The sequence below is a fragment of the Canis aureus genome, chromosome 7, assembly GCF_053574225.1.
Source record: "Canis aureus isolate CA01 chromosome 7, VMU_Caureus_v.1.0, whole genome shotgun sequence".
In the NCBI taxonomy this organism is placed as follows: Eukaryota; Metazoa; Chordata; class Mammalia; order Carnivora; family Canidae; genus Canis; species Canis aureus.
In genome coordinates this window covers 50,497,495-50,516,291 of record NC_135617.1, presented here as the reverse complement: position 1 = coordinate 50,516,291, position 18,797 = coordinate 50,497,495, and the positions used below count along the sequence as shown (strand labels likewise).

At 35.7% G+C, this 18,797-nt stretch overlaps 1 long non-coding RNA gene across 13 annotated transcripts in view; it reads right to left on the bottom strand.

The window, feature by feature from the left end:
• LOC144316850 (uncharacterized) overlaps positions 1-18,315 on the bottom strand; it is a 138,480-nt gene extending 120,165 nt beyond the window's left edge. For all 13 annotated transcript variants that reach the window (XR_013382691.1, XR_013382696.1, XR_013382686.1 and 10 more), the window contains exon 1: positions 18,181-18,315. This is a non-coding gene — a long non-coding RNA (uncharacterized LOC144316850). The remainder of the gene's footprint in view (positions 1-18,180) is intronic.
• Between the last annotated feature and the right edge of the window lie 482 nt (positions 18,316-18,797).

Sequence of the window (18,797 nt, the reverse complement as noted above, 5' to 3'; positions counted from 1 at the left end):
AAGCTCAGTGAATTTCACATGGGCATAGTTTGTGACACTCCAAACCAATTATAATAGTGACGTCAAAAATTATTGATCACAGAACACCAAATATAGCAAATATAATGATGAAAAGTTTGAGATATTGTGAGAAGTACCAATATATGACAGAGGCATGAAGTGAGCAAATCCTGTTGGAAAAATGGTACTGATAGACTTGTTCAGTGCAAGGTTGCCACTAAACTTCAACTTGTAAAAAAACGTAGTATTTCTGAAGTGCAATATAGTGAAGCACAATAACACAAAGTATATCTGTATGTTCATCAGTGTTCTAATTGAATTTGTACACATTTTCTTTAAAGCTATGAAGGGCTATGGTCTTACATGAGAATAGCTTGTACCAGTCATGACAATTACCAGTGATTTGTGCACCAGGTGTAGGAGAGCAAGGAACAATGATCAAATAGTGTATTACTGGCTGCCTCTCCTACAAAAGATTGAAGATGTTTCTGAAATTGTTTGCAGCACTTTTCCCTTTTCCTGAGGTCATAGTATGTTCCATGTAATATAGAACACAACTAAACTGAATTTCACATTTTTTATACATAGAAAACTCATTCCATTTGTTTTTAGCCCATTGTTTCTTACAATTTGATCTATAGAAAAGCAGTCCCCCAAATTGCTGGAAGAACACAGTGACCCAGTCAAAGAATACTGTGCAGTGTTACAACGTGAGCAAAACCATCAGGAAAGCTCTGAGAAGGATGAGTTAAAATGTCCTGTTAATGTTTTGCCTAAGCTTATGATTCTTAAAAATATTTAGTTGCTGTATTTTCTCAAAAAAACCCTACTAATATTTAATAGAATGATAATTCTTCCCATCTCACACACAAAACTGCTGGTATAGCCAAGCTTTTTCAATTTTCTCCAAAAGTTACCTAGTAACTTGAGAGAGTGATTTAGCTGCCGATTTTTTCCAGTGATTAGAATAGCATGAAAGTTACTCAACTTGGTTGAAGATTGTATCTTTAGGGACCAGAGAGACTCCTCCATATTATGTTAGTATTCAGAGCTTCCTGCTTCCCCATAGTGTTTCCCACCTTTATTTACTACAGCTGCCCCACCACTGGCGGCCTTTGAAGTGAAACCAACCCTGAATCCCCCAACATTGCCATATTTTCTACTCCTTCAAGAGATGCAATCTTCTCTCCTTTACCCCAGGCCCTATTTTCTTATCTGAGCCCCTCTCCCTTAGTGGGCTATAATGGGCCCTTTGTAGATACCTTTTAGGAGAGAGGGAGTGAGTAAGAGAGAGAGAGAGAGAGAGGAAGAGGAAGACAGAATTTTTTTAAAAAGAGTTTTCTGGTTTTTTTTTGTTTTGTTTTGTTTTTTTAAGTTTTCTGTTTCTGATAGCTTTCCTCTCTAGGGTCCCCCACTCTGACACTAGTTATTCACATTCTCCTAAGATTGAGAGATAGCACAATTATTTTACCATAAATGATTTTATGCAAATTTGAAGCATGTTTTCATTACCTGCAACTAGAGTATCCTAATTAAGATAGAGCTGTAATGGATAAACATGTCAGTCCCTTTTCTTATTAGCAAAGGTCTCTTAAGGACATAGTGCCTCATCTCAGAGGAGTGACAGACTGACAGGAGGACCTGTTGAGGCCTTTCAGGTTTTATTGTGTAGGCACCTGCCTTTCTATCTCCACATCAAACTGACTTGGGTTATATAGAATCAGAAATAACTAGACCCCTAGCTGCCAGGGTATGTAGGATTAACACTTCCAAGTATGTTCTCCTACAACTCAGATTACATATGTGAGCCTACATGACTTCTAAAACTGTTCCATTTCTTTCCATCCTCCTCTACACAGCTTGGAGAGGCCATGAAACTGTGACCTCATTCCAAAAGGCTGAGGGGGTTTCCTTTGTAGCAGTTGTGCTGGCTGTATTTGCAAATCATTAAAGCATCATGACTAATTGTGGAGGTAATGGTTAAGCAGGATATGCCATGGGTACCTCTGGAGGCAGGATACAGGGGAGCAATAGGTCAAACGAAATTCCAGACTTGAGCAGGAGCTGTAGAAAAATCTGAGTGCATGAATAAAGCACTTATACTTCAGGACCTCTACTTATTTTTTACTGGGTATTTACATAAGGATGGGGGTTATTAGGCTGGCACCTCTTGAGGTCAAAGTCCTAGGTATGAAGGACCCATTGTGATCTTTACTTCTTTCCTGCACCTGAATTTTTTTTTCTTTTTTTTTTTTTAAAGATTTTATTTATTTATTCATGAGAAACACACACAGAGAGAGAGAGGTAGAGACACAGGCAGAGGGAGAAGCAGGCTCCATGCAGGGAGCCTGACATGGGACTCGATCCTGGGTCTCTAGGATCCCACCCTGGGGTGAAGACAGCACTAAACCGCTGAGCCACCTGGGCTGCCCTGCACCTGAAAATTTAAGGCCTCAATCACAGATACATATAATGACCCTTGAAATTCCTGTATTATACTATGCATTGATATTTAGCTTCCTTTGTATAAACTTATTCTCCCAAAATCAAGTTACAAGGTATGGAGAAGAAAATACATATCAATAGAGTTTCTACTTAGACATAATCAGGTCAGAGCTTTACCTGGTCACTGATCACAATATTATTAAAATAATATATACTTAATTCATGCAAATTTTAAGTATCCTCTTATCTTACAAACCAGTGCATTCCTTTTTTTCTCACTACACACACAGACACACACACACAAACACACACACACAGAGTTTCCTCTGCTTCTCAGCCTGAGCAAGTATGGAAAGTTCACTTCTTGCCAAAGACTATCTGGTAGAGATAAAGGGAGAATTGATAACACAGGGGTGGCTGTGCCACCTCTATTCTTCCTCTCAAATATGGATTTGAGAAGAAGCATTTTGAAAACCCTTAATTTTATCTTTGTTTCTGTTTGCTCTTAAATACAGTGTTGGGGGGCATCTGGGTGACTCAGCCTGTTAAGTATTTGCCTTCAGCTCAGGTCATGATCCTGGAGTCCCAAGATTGGGCCTTGCATTGGGTTCGCTGCTCAGTGGAGAACCTGTTTCTTCTCCCTCTGCCCCTCCTCCAGATAGTGCATTCTCACTCTCACTCACTTGCTTTCTCTCTCTCTCAAATAAATAAATAAAAGCTTTAAAAATAAATAAATACAGTGTTAGGTACTTAACTGATGTTAATCATGGACTCTGCTTTAGATTTCTTATTGAATCCTTCTTAATCAAGCACTAAGTTCGTTCATAAATATATGAATGAAAAACTGAACCCATAAAAATTAAGTATGAAATTTGATTTCTGTTGATAGCCAAGCATAAGGATAGGGAATGGAGGAGAGTCAAAGTAATTTTATATCTTTAGACAAATGGCATCTTTTCTTTCAGAATCATCAAACCTCTGCCCTGTTTTGTCTCCTTCTATCATGGAATTGTTTTGCACTTTCCACAGAGAAAAACTAATTCAGTATTCATTGCAAAGGGAAAGGATTTCACTACTTAGCTTCAATAGCTAGTTCAGTGTAAACAGGTCAAAAAAGCTTGAGTAAACCCCAGACACCAACAGACACACCACAGAGCTGGGAAGAATGAATACTGCAGGGGGAAGTTCAGAAAGGGAATGTGGCCTGATGACTTAATTCAGAACTGCCTTTTCCCCAGAAGTTCACATATGAAGCAAATTTAGGACGTAACTGGGAATATCAGAGAGAAATAGTAGTAATAAAGTATAAATAAAGGAACATGCATTGTATATCAGGGCTCTTTAAGGCTATTGGAACTGAATATTTTCCCCTCCTGAAGTGTCAAAAATCTGAAGAAAAGAGTAACCCAACTTTCAATGAGCTCTGAAATAGCAACTTTTTTCTCCAATAGAATACTATGAATATTGAAGAGGGAAGTACCAGATAGGAATGCTTTAAATGAATGGTGAATTTGCAGCATATATGATGGAATACTTTATTGTTTTTGGTAATATTTTTGAATAGAGGGCTACTTATCAAAGCTTGCTCTTTATGGTCCAGCAAGCCCATTGCATAAGGTGGAGAAAAGTGATTTAATAATTCTAGATTCAATTATTTTTCCCTTTGAATTTGCTTTGACCCATTTTGGAATTCTTTGGATATTTTCATCAAACCCCTAGCTATTTTATGTTGTAATAAAAAGAACCTCTAAGCATTTAATCCCACTGGATAGAAAAGAATAATGAACAAAGAAAAGACAGTGATGATTTCAATACAAAAATAATGAAGGAGGAATAAACAGGTAGAAAATCGCTTCAGAGGATGATAACCTTATGTAATGTTCAGGCATTGCATGTGGAATTTGAGAGCAGCAGTTGAAGAAGGCAACATGGGGAACTACTCAAGTCAGATTACCTGCCCCTGGCAATAGGGGAGTTATAGAACTTTGACACTTGGAGAGATGGTAAAGATAGGTCAAAGGCTTCAAACTGGCTGTCCACAGATGTGCTGAATTTGATCTTCAGAGGACTTTGAAATCCTTCAAAATGTGAAGGTCTCTAGACAGAAGGAATGTGCTCTGATCCAAACTCACCAACTCTTAGAACGGTGTCACACCCAGCTGTCTGCTTCCCTCACTTTTATAACCTGTCCCCTGAAGATATTTGAGTTTGTGACTCCTGATCTAGCCCAACTCTCTTATTTTTTAATTGTAGTAGCCAAGACCTTGAGAGAACAGTGTCTTTCTTTCAAGATTACCCAAAAAGCAAAATGAGAGGTAGAATGCCAGTGAACCAACTATCACTGTTCAGTTGGAGTTAAATATGTACATGTTCACAGTATTTTTTCAGCAACTCTGAATACTGAATTTTTCACAATTCATTTAAAGCAAAATCTCTTATGAACTGATGCAGCATATTAGTGAAATATATGTTTCATCGCAAAAAAATGTATTAGAAATACTGTGTTTGACTGCAGGGGTGTTTATAATATGTACATACATTGTGTTTTTACCTTTCTAAAATCTAAAAATTGTGAAATTTTGAAATAGATCTAGCACCAAAGTTTTAAGTAAAGGACTTAGCACAACACACACATACAGAGATTGGGAGAAAGTCCTCAATAAAATATGTTTGTATACAACTCCCAAAGCATTAGTCATTGGTGGGAATTAGTTTCCCCTTAGCTTAGAAAATCTAACTCATACAGATTCTGTCTTGATAGTGGAGATCCATCACTCTTCTTGGGTAAGTTCCCTTTAAGATGGCCCTAGGATGACTCAGAACAGTTCACATCTGGTCCATAGGAATCCTGCAAGTATTCTTTACCTGGACAAACACTGGGAGTATACCCTGGTTCTAATGCATTCATCTTATCTAGCCTCCAGTAGAGAACTCTAGCTCTCTCATTTGTTTTTCCAGGCATATGCCCAATATTTATATACTGTGCCCCCAAGTCCCTATGTCAAATCCTCTAAATTCTGTTGAATCTCTTCCCTCTACCATTGTGTCTGATCTTAGGAAGAAGTTGTCTTACCCTTCCCCCAAGGGAGAGGATGCAGCATGCCCAGGACACTTAAAACTCTCTAAAACATTCCTCTACTTTCCCACAACTTGAGGCTCTTGTATACTCAAGAGAGATAGATGGATTAGTCACCAAGGGTTGAAAAGAATGATTTTAATACTATGCTCAGCAAATTGTGCATAGATGGTTAGCATTTTGTTTTGCGTATGGAACTGTTGACACCTATTCTATTGAAACTCAACCATATGTGAGACAAAGAGTTTCTTTTTAGCATCCAATTACATGGAAATGTTTCTCTCCCACATGTTCTGTATACATGCATGCATGCACACACATGTAATCTTATTTAGAAAAATCTTGGTCCTTCATTTACTTCAAGTTAAAGGCAATACCTTTATTTTACTGATGAAAAATAGACACTGTATCTGGGAATGAGGGTAAGTAGGAACTAAAGGTTTTGGTAGTTAGAGAATATTAGTTTATTTCAAGTTGATATATTTGTTAGCTTTCTGAACAATTAATTTATTAATTCATTCATTGTCCCCCCCCCAAAATAGTTGTGTGTCTGTGAAAGACATTTAGGAGATATGAAAACTAAGAAGACACAGTCCCTGTTCTCATTTACATTATAATGTTGCTATACAAATGCTTGTAATTATATTCACAAGTGATCTGTACTATAACAGCAACCTGAATAAAGCACTAAGGGGATGTAGAGAAAGGATAAAAGGAAGATCTAGAGGAGCAAAAGAAATTAGAAGAGAGCCTGCTGAAGGAGTGCTGTTTGAGTGTGGGAAGCAGGGAACTTTGAGCCTGATGTGTGGAGGCCTGAGAATGTGGTATACATAAAGAAAATTGGTGCATGCTACACATTTACTGCATGCTGCTAAGCACAAACCCCAAACTAGACATGTAGTTACCCTTCTTTATCATTTTATAGATTAGACATTAGTTCTTTTGAACTTGAAGCATAAATTCAGCACTGACTACCTATCAGACCTTCTGTTACACTGCAGACTTGAGTGAAGAATGCACTTGTCATTATCTCTTTTTTTTTTGTCCATTTGTAGTTAACGTTTGTTAGCTTAAGAAGTTAGTGAAGTCCACGAGTTGAAGTAAAGGAGTGATAATTTGATCAAACTTTTCATCTGCAGTTGTATAAAGTATAAAATTTGAATTTTGAAGTTTCCCCCATTACCATTAGATTTTTCTCAGAAAAAAATTGGAAAAGCCACGGTGTACAATATGACGTTGGAAGATATGTACAAAAGTAATTATTTGCTACTATAGATCTATCTATTAGATCCCCCATAGATATGAGATTGCTACAAAAAAGTAGAAATCAGAAAATATAGCCATATATTTATGTGTCAAATAGTCATTACACTTTCATTTCTTCTGTGAAATATATTCAAAGGAAAAAGTACAAATAAGACTCAAACTCTAGAGAAGATGTGGATATGAGGAGGGCTTTCATATGTCATGTAGTACCTTATAGGTCTAAATGAAACAGTACTATTTGGTGGAGGGGGTACTCTTGAGGCAGCTTGAAAGGCAAATATGATGTACCACCCATAAATGACCTCTGAGACTGGGAATAACAGATCCCTGAAAGAGAGAGATGATTGTAGCAGGGTGGAGGAGGGAATGGTTCCTAGAAAAATCTATCCCTCTTTTTCCTTGGGCACATGGAAGCAGTCCTTGAATTTGTGCAGCTCCTGAGATTAAAAGAAAAAAAAAAGATACACCATCAGAATAACAAGAAGGATGTGATTGGTTTCATCATTGATGGCCTGAGTGAAGGTTTAGTTCCAGGGACTGGCAGCTTTTTGTAGGTGATTGAGATGGTTAGAGTCCTTTTCTTTTTTTTTTTTTATTTAAATTCAATTTGCCAACATATAACACCCAGCATCCATCCCATCAAGTGCCCTCCTCAGTGCCCATCACCTAGCTACCCCATCCCCCAACCCACCTCCCCTTCTGCAACCCTTTGTTTGTTTCCCAGTTAGGAGTCTCTCAATAGTTTGTCTTTCTAATTTTTCCCACTCAGTTCCCCTCCTTTCCCTTATAATCCCTTTCACTATTTCTTATATTCCATGTATGAGTAAAACCATATGATGATTGTCCTTCTCCAATTGACTTATTTAACTTAGCATAATACCCTCCAGTTCCATCCACGTTGAAGCAAATGGTGGGTATTCGTCTTTTCTGGTGGCTGAGTAATATTCCATTGTTTATATATATATAGGTATATATATATAATATATAGTATATATATATAGTATATATATGTGTGTGTGTATACACATTGTGTGTGTGTGTATATATATATATATATATATACACACACACACACGATATATATCACATCTTCTTTATCCATTCATCTGTTGAAGGACATCGTGGCTCAGAGTCTTCTGATAACACCGCTGAAAAACAGGAAAGGAGCAGAGTTGATAATTCAGTGTGTGTGTGTGTGTGTGTGTGTGTGTATTATCTACTATGGACCAGGCCATCATATAGCATTCATTGCCACCCTGATTCCTGTAAGCTGTAGATTTCAATTTCAGACTAAAGATATTTGGATGAGGTGAGAGAGATTGTGGCAGTGAATATCAAGTCTTTAATCTTCTTTTATAGCAATTAATTATGTATGGCATAAGCATTTCCCAGAAGTCAGAAGTACTATATGTCATTTGCTAGAAAATATTTTTAAATTAAAAACCCAATATAGCTGTAACCCATATTATGAAAACCGTAGTATTAAAATCGGTTATTGAGGTTCTTATGACAATGTGCAGTTTTCCTTAAGTAAGCAAATGAGTATAATTTTCTTTTCTAATGAATTCCTCAAGAAGAATTTTTAAGGCATTCATAAAAGTCTTTAGAGACATACTTTATAGGTTAAAAATAAGAGAAAGAAAAAAAGCTGATGCCATTAAGATGCTGATTATTTTATCAGAAGTGCTATAAATTCTAGCCTCCTAGGATGATTAAAATATTCATTCCAGATTGCTCTCTTAGGAAATCATATCATATGCTTCCCATGGAGATGGGAAAAGATGGAAAAATCCCATGAAAATCTCCTAGTATTACAAAAATACATACACATATCTTTTTTAGGGGCATATTGTGTTTAATATGTTGTAACGTTTTGAGTGGAGCAGCAGACGTATTTTTCTTTTCTTCCTTGTTTTGCTGTTGTTGTTGTTGCTAGATAACAGTAAGTCTTAAAGGACAGAAAGAATTAAATTATAATCCATCATTCACAGAAACAACATTAATTGTCACATTTTAAAGCATATTTTCTTTAAAAAGGAACTTAATGTGGACTCTTGAAAATGTTCTGAAAAGAAGTAATAAGAGCATTACTTTTTCCCAGTTCTGGATGTCAGGACATGCACAAAATAAGGGGAGACTCATTTCACTTGATGTAATTGTGTCCTCTCCAGGGTCGCAGTAGTCATTTGCCATCAGAAGGGCCAGTGACATTTTATATCCAATAATTATAAAAGGTAAGCCTGGCTGGAATTAATGTGTTTCCACTGGGAGAAACTTGTGTCCAATTATTGATGTAAGTAGCAGTTAAATCTCCCAGAGCTGCTAGTTATAAGCATGTGATTGGAAAGAACACTAACCCAGCCATTTCACTCATGCAGAATTGACTTCTACTCCATTCCTACCAGAGAGTGGTGCAGAATTGGTAGATTGATGCAACATAGTCATGGATACTTTTTTTGGTGGGGGAGGGAGGGTTGAGGGAGAGGGTGCTGATGAATGCCAGAAAGTTCTTCATTTTATTGAACTGAAATACTCCTTCTTACATGTTTCCTTTCTTTCTTTTTCTGGAAGAAAGTAGAACAAGCCACTCTTTCTGAGAATACTTGAAAACAGCAATCAAGTAACCCTCAAATCCTTCCTTCCTTAGGCTAAACCTGTCTCAAGTTTGTTTCATCTTTCCTTATAATATGTGGGTCTCAGATCCTCTTCACCTTCCTGATGTCATCTCTATTTCATTCCGTTCTATTCTTTAACTTATCAATGTGTCATCTAAATCATTTAGTTTCCCTTAAAGTTCAAAATACTGCCAGTTCTGCCATAAGATCCTTCTGTATGTACACTTGTGTGCACACTTGTATGCATATTCTTCTAACGACTTCAAATAGATATATCTGACTAAATAGATACCTAGGTACACAGATATAAACACATTTTCCATTAGCATGATGTATATTTTCAGAATAGAGTTTGAATCGCCAAAGAGATCAAAGTTTGCATATGATATTAATACACATTAATAAGTTTGCATATGACATACACATTAATGGTTATGCATAACTTTGATCTTAAGACTATCCCATACTGATCATGAATAAGGAGATGACTTGCATTTGAAATCTTAGCTTTTATAAGAAATTTTTTATTAAATCCAATGAAAGAATTACAAGTATACATGGTCATCTTCTATCATCCGTCTCACGCTGACTGTGTTTTGTGGCAGCCATATGCCTAGTAGTTGGCATTAATTGACGTAAAACAATATGTATCAACTATAACAGTCTAATGCCAACTTTTGTAATGCCTTCTTTGTTATCCTAAAGTGAGAATCAGCTATTTACTTATTTAGAAAAAAAATGTATACAGTACTTTATCATAAAAGGGATAAATTAATATAATAATATTATACTATGGATTTCAGTGTGTAAATGCTCAGTCATAACTACACTAGAAACATACTCAAGTAACTAAATTCTTAAATTGCTTTATAATGAATAAGTTTGAATTTAAGAGGTCAAAATCAAAAGAAGTACAGGAGTAATGGAAAGTAGATGTTCAATGGAACTTACAGCAAAAACATGGTTTTAGAATTAGTGATAATAAAAAAAAAGAATTAGTGATAATGGACTAATCACAATTCAACTGTTTGATTTTCTACATAAGTACCTACTGGAACATCAGTACATCTTGTAGAACACAAAGAAATTCCTCTTTATGAGGAAATATCTCCTGCATGAATTTTAGTATCATTCACCTCCTCCTATCCTCAGCCCCCTAAATATTTTCAATTCTAATTATTAGAACATTTGCTCTTTTTATTTTTATTATTATTATTTATTTATCTTTAGGTTTATTTAAATTCTAGTTAATAAAATTAATGTGATGTTAGTTTCATGGATAGAATTCAGTGATTTGGGATCCCTGAGTGGCTCAAAGGGTTTAGCGCCTGCCTTCAGCCCGGGGCGTGATCCTGGGGTCCCAGAATCGAGTCTCATGTCAGGCTACTTGCATGGAACCTGCTTCTCCCTCTGCCTGTGTCTCTGCCTCTCTCACTCTCTCTCTGTGTCTCTCATGAATAAATAAAGTCTTTAAAAACAAAAAGAATTCAGTGATTCATTACTTACATATAACACTCAACACTCATCACAACTAGCACCTTCCTTAATACCCATCCCATTTAACCCATCCCCCCACCTACCTTTCCTCCTGTCACCCTCAGTCAGTTTATTTTCATTAGAACATTTTTTAAAGCTGATTTAGACTTATAAAATGCCTCTTTAGGGTTGTTCTGCTTTTGCAAAAATTCACTGATGTAGTTAGTTAAGGCTAATTTTATCCCTTTATCGAGGAATATTGAGTCAAATATCCAAAACGAAATCCATTGGCATTTGGAATTCCTCTGGCCACATGGGTCTCTAGTAATCCATTAATGTGGTTCTATTACATTCTTTTGCTTTCTCTTTGAGAGAAAGAGCTTATCTGGTGATGGTACAATAAGAGATGACAATAAAGGGCACCTGGATTGCCCAGTGATTGAGCATCTGCCTTTGGCTCACCTCGTGATCCCAGGATCCTGGGATCAAGTACCGCCTTGGGCTCCTTGTGGGGAGCCTGCTTCTCCCTATGCCTATGTCTCTGCCTCTCTCTGTGTGTCTCTCATGAATAAATAAATAAAATATTAAAAAGAGAGAGAGAGAAATGGCAGTAAAGCAAAAGGCCTGTTGAGTTAGTTCTTATGAGCCAATTCTCTTTTTTTAAACCAAAACTCCCCTACTAATAAAACGATATTACCACTTCATAGTCTACTTTTCCAACACAGAAAATACCTTCTAACAGTTAGAAGTGTAGGCTTAATGCTTGATGCTTAATGTTGGCAAAAGATAGAACAAACAAAAAGACAAGTTTATGAGAAGAAGTAAGAGATCTAGGTTCTAGATTTGACTTTCACCAACTGATGGTAGCATCTTAGCCAACTCATCCAATATTGTCATGATTAAATTTCCCTAGGTGCACACTGGAAAAGTTGGATGACATATTCTTATATCAACTTCATAGGTCTCTGGGGAGAGCTAATGGTTCTGAGACGTGTCATGTCTGAAATGTATCAGGCCAACTCATAATTCAATAATTAAAAAGTGAAGTGAGAATAAAGAATTCCCAGTTTGAAAGAACTCCAAGATATTTTTCATTATAATTATTTTTAAAAATTCAACTTCATGTATATACACACATTTAACAATTTGAGGAGACAAGTCTAAATTTTTTACTATTTGAATTTGTTTACAGGAATTAGAATGCATCCTTTAAGCATCCACACAGAGCTTTCCTAATAGTATGATGTTAGTACTGTTCAGAATATCTCACCACAGGGGGTACCCGGGTGGCTCAGTAGCTTAAGCATCTGACTTTTGACTTCAGCTCACCTCTTAATCTGATCAGGTCATGAATTCAAGCCCAGCACTGGACTCCATGATGGGTATGTATCCTACTTAAAAGCAATAAAAAGAAAGAAAATCTGACCAAAGGAGATCAAATAATATTTAAAAATACAAAATGAAGGGCACTTGGATGGTGCAGTTGGTTGAGCGACTGACTTGCTTTTGGCTCAGGCCCTGATCTCAGCATCATGAGATGGAGCCCTGAGTCAGGTTCTGTACTCAGTGAGGAGTATGCTTGGATTTCTCTCTCTCTCTGCCCCTCCCCCACCCAAATTTTTCTCTCTCTCTAGAATAAACAAATCTAAAAAAAAAAAAACACAAGATGAGTTCATTTGATAAGAAAACTAATGACCAATAAATAAGTTTAATGAAAATGTAACACTATTACATGTAATTAAAATGTAACACCGCTAAGCTAAACATAAGTAATTAAATGTAACACCACTAAATAACACCATTGATATTAAGAAAACACAATGCAAGGATAAAATCAATAGAATAAGATAGCATTGCAATTGATTAAATACATGACTTAACATCTTACAAGCTACAGAAAAAACTACTAAATTAGAAATAGACATTCTAAAATGCCTCTATATCTCATATTGCCCAAATCATCCATGACTCTAAAATTGTTATTCTAGGATCATAAATTAATAGGTAGTGTCAAAACCTGTGTAATTGAAATTGGGTGGGAATGCCAAATTAGGAGAGCAATTTGGATGCCAAATACATTTGTATCATCAGTCAATGCTGTTGGCTGTGGAAAGAAAAAGGTTGACACTGTATTCAAGATAATTACTTCAATTGTTAATATCAACTTAATTAGAAATAAACAAGATCCAAGTAAGGCAATCAAGAGATTCAGAATGACTGAAGTTGCTGAAGTGAAGAAGAATGGTAAAGAACCACGAGTACAAATCAATGCATAGTCTATCTAAAAATCTGATTAGCTAAAATATGCAAATTACAGGGAAGCCACAGCAAGCAATGAATTATAGAAACAATTTGGATAGCTGGATCAAGAAAATCTAAATGATCCCCACTGAGTGTGTACTCACTTACCTTAGGAAGCAGCTTGCTAAAGAATGAACACAGAATTTACAGACACTGGTTGTGAACATTGACATTTCCACCTACTCTCTGTGTGACCTTGGAAAAATTATCTTGCCTCCACAGGGTACACTTGCCTTAATTTTATAGTGGACATAGTCTATCAGCTGGGTATAGCATGACTCAAATGAAATCGTATATGTCAAAGCAGTTTAAAATCAGTAAGATAACACTCAAATGCCAGTTTATTACTTTTTCTTTGCAAGTGTTTCACATGATTCTTATGGATACTACCTTTTCCCTAGCCAGGGTGAAGTGTTAGTTAAGGATATAGTAAGGTAACCAATTCTGTTTGGCAGGATTACAATCCCTACTTAGCTTTTTAGCCACTATGTAATATACACATCAACTCTTTTGCCTTCCTTAGACCCAGAGGGAGACTCTGAGAATTGTAATCATCTTTTATAATTTGATCACTACCAGATTTCTATTTTGAAATAATAAAAAAAATGAAGTAGCTATTTCTCCCACAATTTGGAGACATAATCTCTAGGTCAGTTCATTCAATGCATGTAATTATTATGCCTTGTACACAGAAACTAATATAACAGGCAAAGGATTCATTGTTTTTGGAGTGTTTTTTGTTTATACCTCACCACTAATTCCCATGGTTTCAGATTAATGAATTTAGACCCCAAGAGTAAATAAGTGATAGTCTTAAAGAGTATATTTATTATGGTTCATTTTTTCCAAACATGAATTGTGAAATAGCCAGATAAATCCTGAAGTGTTCTACCTTCAGCTTACTTAAGATTTCTCCTTTTGCTTTACAAAGAATAATATTTTACTTATTATTATTTTGATAAATTGCAAAGCCATTCTGTAGGATTTTTTTTGCTATTCCAGCATATAGAAATTTTTTTCAGTAAGTGACTCGTTACTACTCTAAAAATTATAATAGCAGTTCACTCATGCAAATACTATTGCAAATTATTTCATATAATGTATTGCTATATTGAATTCTACTAAAGGTAATTTAGTAGATTAAATTACTGGAATTAAAGAGTGAAGTCTTGGCAATAAAATGATCCAGAAGAAAATTCTGAGGGGAATAGATAGCATAGAAAATTTATATTCATTTATGTTAATCAATCACAGGATTTTTTTTTTGACATTTTTTGTTTAGAGACAATAGAAAATTGCAGTTTAAAAACCAAATGGCACTTTTACCATCTGACTGGGAAATATTCTCAAAAATAAAATTTTCTTCACTTTTCCTCCTATTTTTTTGTGCAATCAACAAATATTTATGTGCTTATGTGTAGCATGAAATTAGAAACTTTGGGAGATACATTTTTGTTTTCTGGTGACTAATACTACAGCTGGAGAAACATGCCATATATGGATACAAATATCTGTAAAAATAAAATATATACATAATACTATAATACCTTTGCAAAGTTCCTCATAATTCCCAAAACACTTTTGTGAATATAATTATTTTATTTGACCATTGTAGATAGTAATTATCAGTGGATAAGTGTTCAATACCAGTTAAAAATGCCATGATTCAAAAGAGAATTTCTTGCCAAATGGTGATATTTGTAAATAGTACATCGAGCTGAAGAACAGAGAAAAATGATGGTATTTATCACAGAAATGGGGAAGTAAATTGGGTCAACTGGTTTGTGCAAAGATGAATTCATATTTAGACACAGTTGAGATAGAGTTGACAATGGTGGCCTTAAAACATACATTAGAAAATATCCAGCAAGTAATATAGATTCATAGACTAGAAAAATGAACAAAGAATATGAATAGGCAAAAAAGAAACTCAAATCTTTTTTTTTTTTTTTTTTTACTCAAGGAAGAAAATAAAAGGCCGAGGAGACTGATGAAAATATAAAGACAGAAAACAAGTTAGAGTCAGGCACGCAGAATTTTTTAGAACCATCCACAGAGTAGCGGCATTTGTATAAATCACTACAAATAGGTCTATAATGGTGACAATTGAAAAATAAATTACAAAAACATTGCAACAGTGGCTACTGCATGGGGAAATTATAAAGGTCATCATAAACAGCTCAAAATTAATCTAGCCATGGAAATTTTGCCAATAGATCAGGACATTAAATAATTGGGTGAAAGCCGGGGGAAAAGAGTCAGTTACAAAAGGACAAGCATAGAAATGTGCTAATTTATTAAAAATAATTGCAGCTAAGGAAGAATCCAGAAAACTAAAGGATAATACCATTCTGCCAACATTTCAAAGCTAAAACCATGACCATGCTGGATGAGAGTCATCCTATTGAGACTTATACTCTGGAGAGACCTGAAGGTAAATCTTGCCCAAAAGAAGTAGAAAATTAAAACTTTGGAGGACAATCATGGACAAGACCTCCTGGCAGCTTCTCATTTTTCCATGGCCAGAGGTTGCTGCTATGAATAAATGATTCTCTGAAGCCCCACTTTAGTGAAAAGATGTGTGGACGGTTAGAGAAATATCTGCAAATAAATCTTGTTGATTAATATTTGAACTCCATATCTGTTGTGAAATCAATTCTTACTCCAAATCCTAAAATCCTTTACTTTAAAAAGTGGTTGAAGCTATGAAATTGCATGGATTCTGCCAGAAAAGGAGAGGAGATAAAATTCAAAGCTCAAGATGTAGAGGAATGAGGAAAGGAAATGGCCATGAAAGAGACATGAACAAAATGAAATCACTTAACAGGAGGAGAAGAATAGAGTAGCAAACAACAACAACAAACAAAACTCAAGAGCCTCAAAAGGTATTTGCAAGCAGCAACACATGAAACAATGCAGAATGGCCAGACCAAAAGAGAAATGTGTGACTGACCAAGCACCCCAGGAGGTTGCCTCAAATAGATCCAGTTGATTGAGCTGGGTCAGAAGTTGCTACTTTTCCCATGTTAATACATTTCCTTTCCTGAAAGTGTTGGAATATGTGAAATATCTTTTAAATATTTAAACTGTCAAGATCTCTTAATTTTGAGAATTGGCTTTGTCTCACAAAATTGTGTTGAAACAAATTCCTAACAATTTAAAATAGCAATAAGAATACAGAAAGAATCCTATTCAATGGCTAGTGCGCTGTTGTTTCATAAGCAAATTGATGAAATCCATTCCCAGAACTCTATGTGCTTTTATTTGGATTTGCTTTATATTATTTTACCCCTAATGATGATTGTCCAAAACAAGTTTGCTGGCATAATAGTTTGATCTGATTATCAGTCAGAAAGCTGAATTCAGAGCAGGGAAGGGGAATCTACCGTTAAAAGCTCTAATTACTTCAGACTACTACATTGACAAAAGCACATCTATTATTGCATTTAGAATTCATGCAGTGTTGAAATCCTTTCAAAAATATTTTATTCACTGCAACATTACTGTTGTTGAAATTCCACTATTTCCTCAAGTATTGTTATATTTGTCCCCAAACATTTGAAAATGTGCTAATTGAATGCTGTTGTATCAAATATATATAAAACCTACATACAAGCTTTATATGATAGAATTGCATAATTTTTTTACTAAGTAATCTAGATTCTACACATACCTTCTGACTGCAGTAGCTTATCTATTAGTCTGTTTCCAAACCTACTTTAAAAATAGGAGAAGGAGGGCAGCCCCGGTGGCCCAGCGGTTTGGCCCTGCCTTCAGCCCAGGGCATGATCCTGGAGACCCGGGATCGAGTCCCGCATCAAGCTCCCTGCATGGAGCCTGCCTCTCCCTCTGCCTGTGTCTCTGCCCCTCTCTTTCTCTCATGAATAAATAAATAAAATAATTAATTAATTAATTAATTGAAATAGGAGAAGGAGCTTGCATTTCAGTTATTTGGGGAACTGTGGAGGACGATTCACAATGTTAGTTATACCTTTATTATAATTTCTTTTATTTTTAAAAAGATTTTTTTATTTATTTGAAAGAGAGCAGAGTGAGTGAGGGAGCATGACTGGGTGGGGGGAGGGGAGGGGTAGAGGGAGAAAACTACTCGCTGAGCAAGGAGCATGACCTGAACCAAAGGCAGACACTTAACTGATTGAGCCACCCCAGCACCTCTATAATTTCTAATCATGTTTTTTCTTTAAAAAGTATTATATATATATATAAATTCCTTTCTCCATTTCTTTAGTTTAATTCTTTCAGACTGGAAAATTCTCTATGTATAGCTGTATTTGTTGAGAATTAAGTGAATTTCAATACATAATGCCTTCTGGAATATGCCTAGCAAAAGGTAAACACTTCATTGATGTTTATTTTTGGTATAAGATTCTCAAGGGAAGGAACTTTATTTTACATATGACTTGCTCCTGAATCTGGAACAGTACTTCACCCTGAAATACATGAATTGGACCCGAAGAAGCTCATGCTTTCCTTACATTGCTTCATTCACAAACTATAAGGTAGTATAAAAACTCAAAATGGTAATTTTTTAACTAAGAGTATTAGTGAAAACTCTTTCCCTTAACTGAATTGTTCAGGAAATTGTTCAAGTCACTCGGCAGGCCCAAGACTTGAGTGCAAAATGGGTTGATTGGATTAGATAATTTATAATCTCTCTCTCAACTCTACATATGTTCTGGGATGTCATTTGCATCTTCACAGAGATATTTCAGTGAGAACCTACTAAGAATTTCTTACATTAAGGGGCCTCAGACTGCAAGTCACTATTCTATGTCTATATATATCCTGATTCTTTTTTTAAATTATTTTTTTACATCCCAATGTTTTTATGAGCTTAACATTTCCTATAGAGTATTAGTTCATCTTTAGGCCTGGATTTAAAAAGACCTCATTCTTTGATGTCAGAAAAGTCCTGGCAACTGCCACAGAGTATGACCAACTTTGGGTGGCAGGAGCTAAGTCTTACTTAGTTTTCTGTACCTTTTGATTCATCTTCAGTGACTGAATTTCCTGTGAGCATTCATGGCCTTTAGAAAGATACTGGTGTCATATCCAAGGTGGTCAGAAGAATGACCACAAGCTGAGAGGTTCCCAGAAATACAGTCAGTCCCTAAATTCTTGGCACACTTGTGATTTCAGATTTAGAAGATTCTATTTTCCATTATGATCCAGTCTAATGTGTTTGTCTGAAAGCTTCACTGGGGTAGTTGAAAATGCAACTGGGAATTATGGGGATATAAAAAGGAAAATCAAGATTTTAGATTCCTTTAATCAAATTTTTAACAATCAATTAGGAAGATTCTAGGCAAAAAAAAAAAAAATCAACCTATTTATAAATTACACCATGCCTATCTACATAATGTTATACATGAATGCTTTTCTAAACCAAATCTGTGTCCAGCAATAAATTGAGCAGAGATAGCTAGCTTGTTAGCTTAGAGCAGGGGTCAGCAAATGCGGGCTATGGGTCAAATACAGCCTGTCACAGGTTTTTGTACATAAAGTTTCACTGAAACAGCACCATGTATTGTCTATGGCTGTTTTTTGCCCTCCACAGTAGCATTGGGTGGTTGCCATGGAGACTGTATGGTCCATAA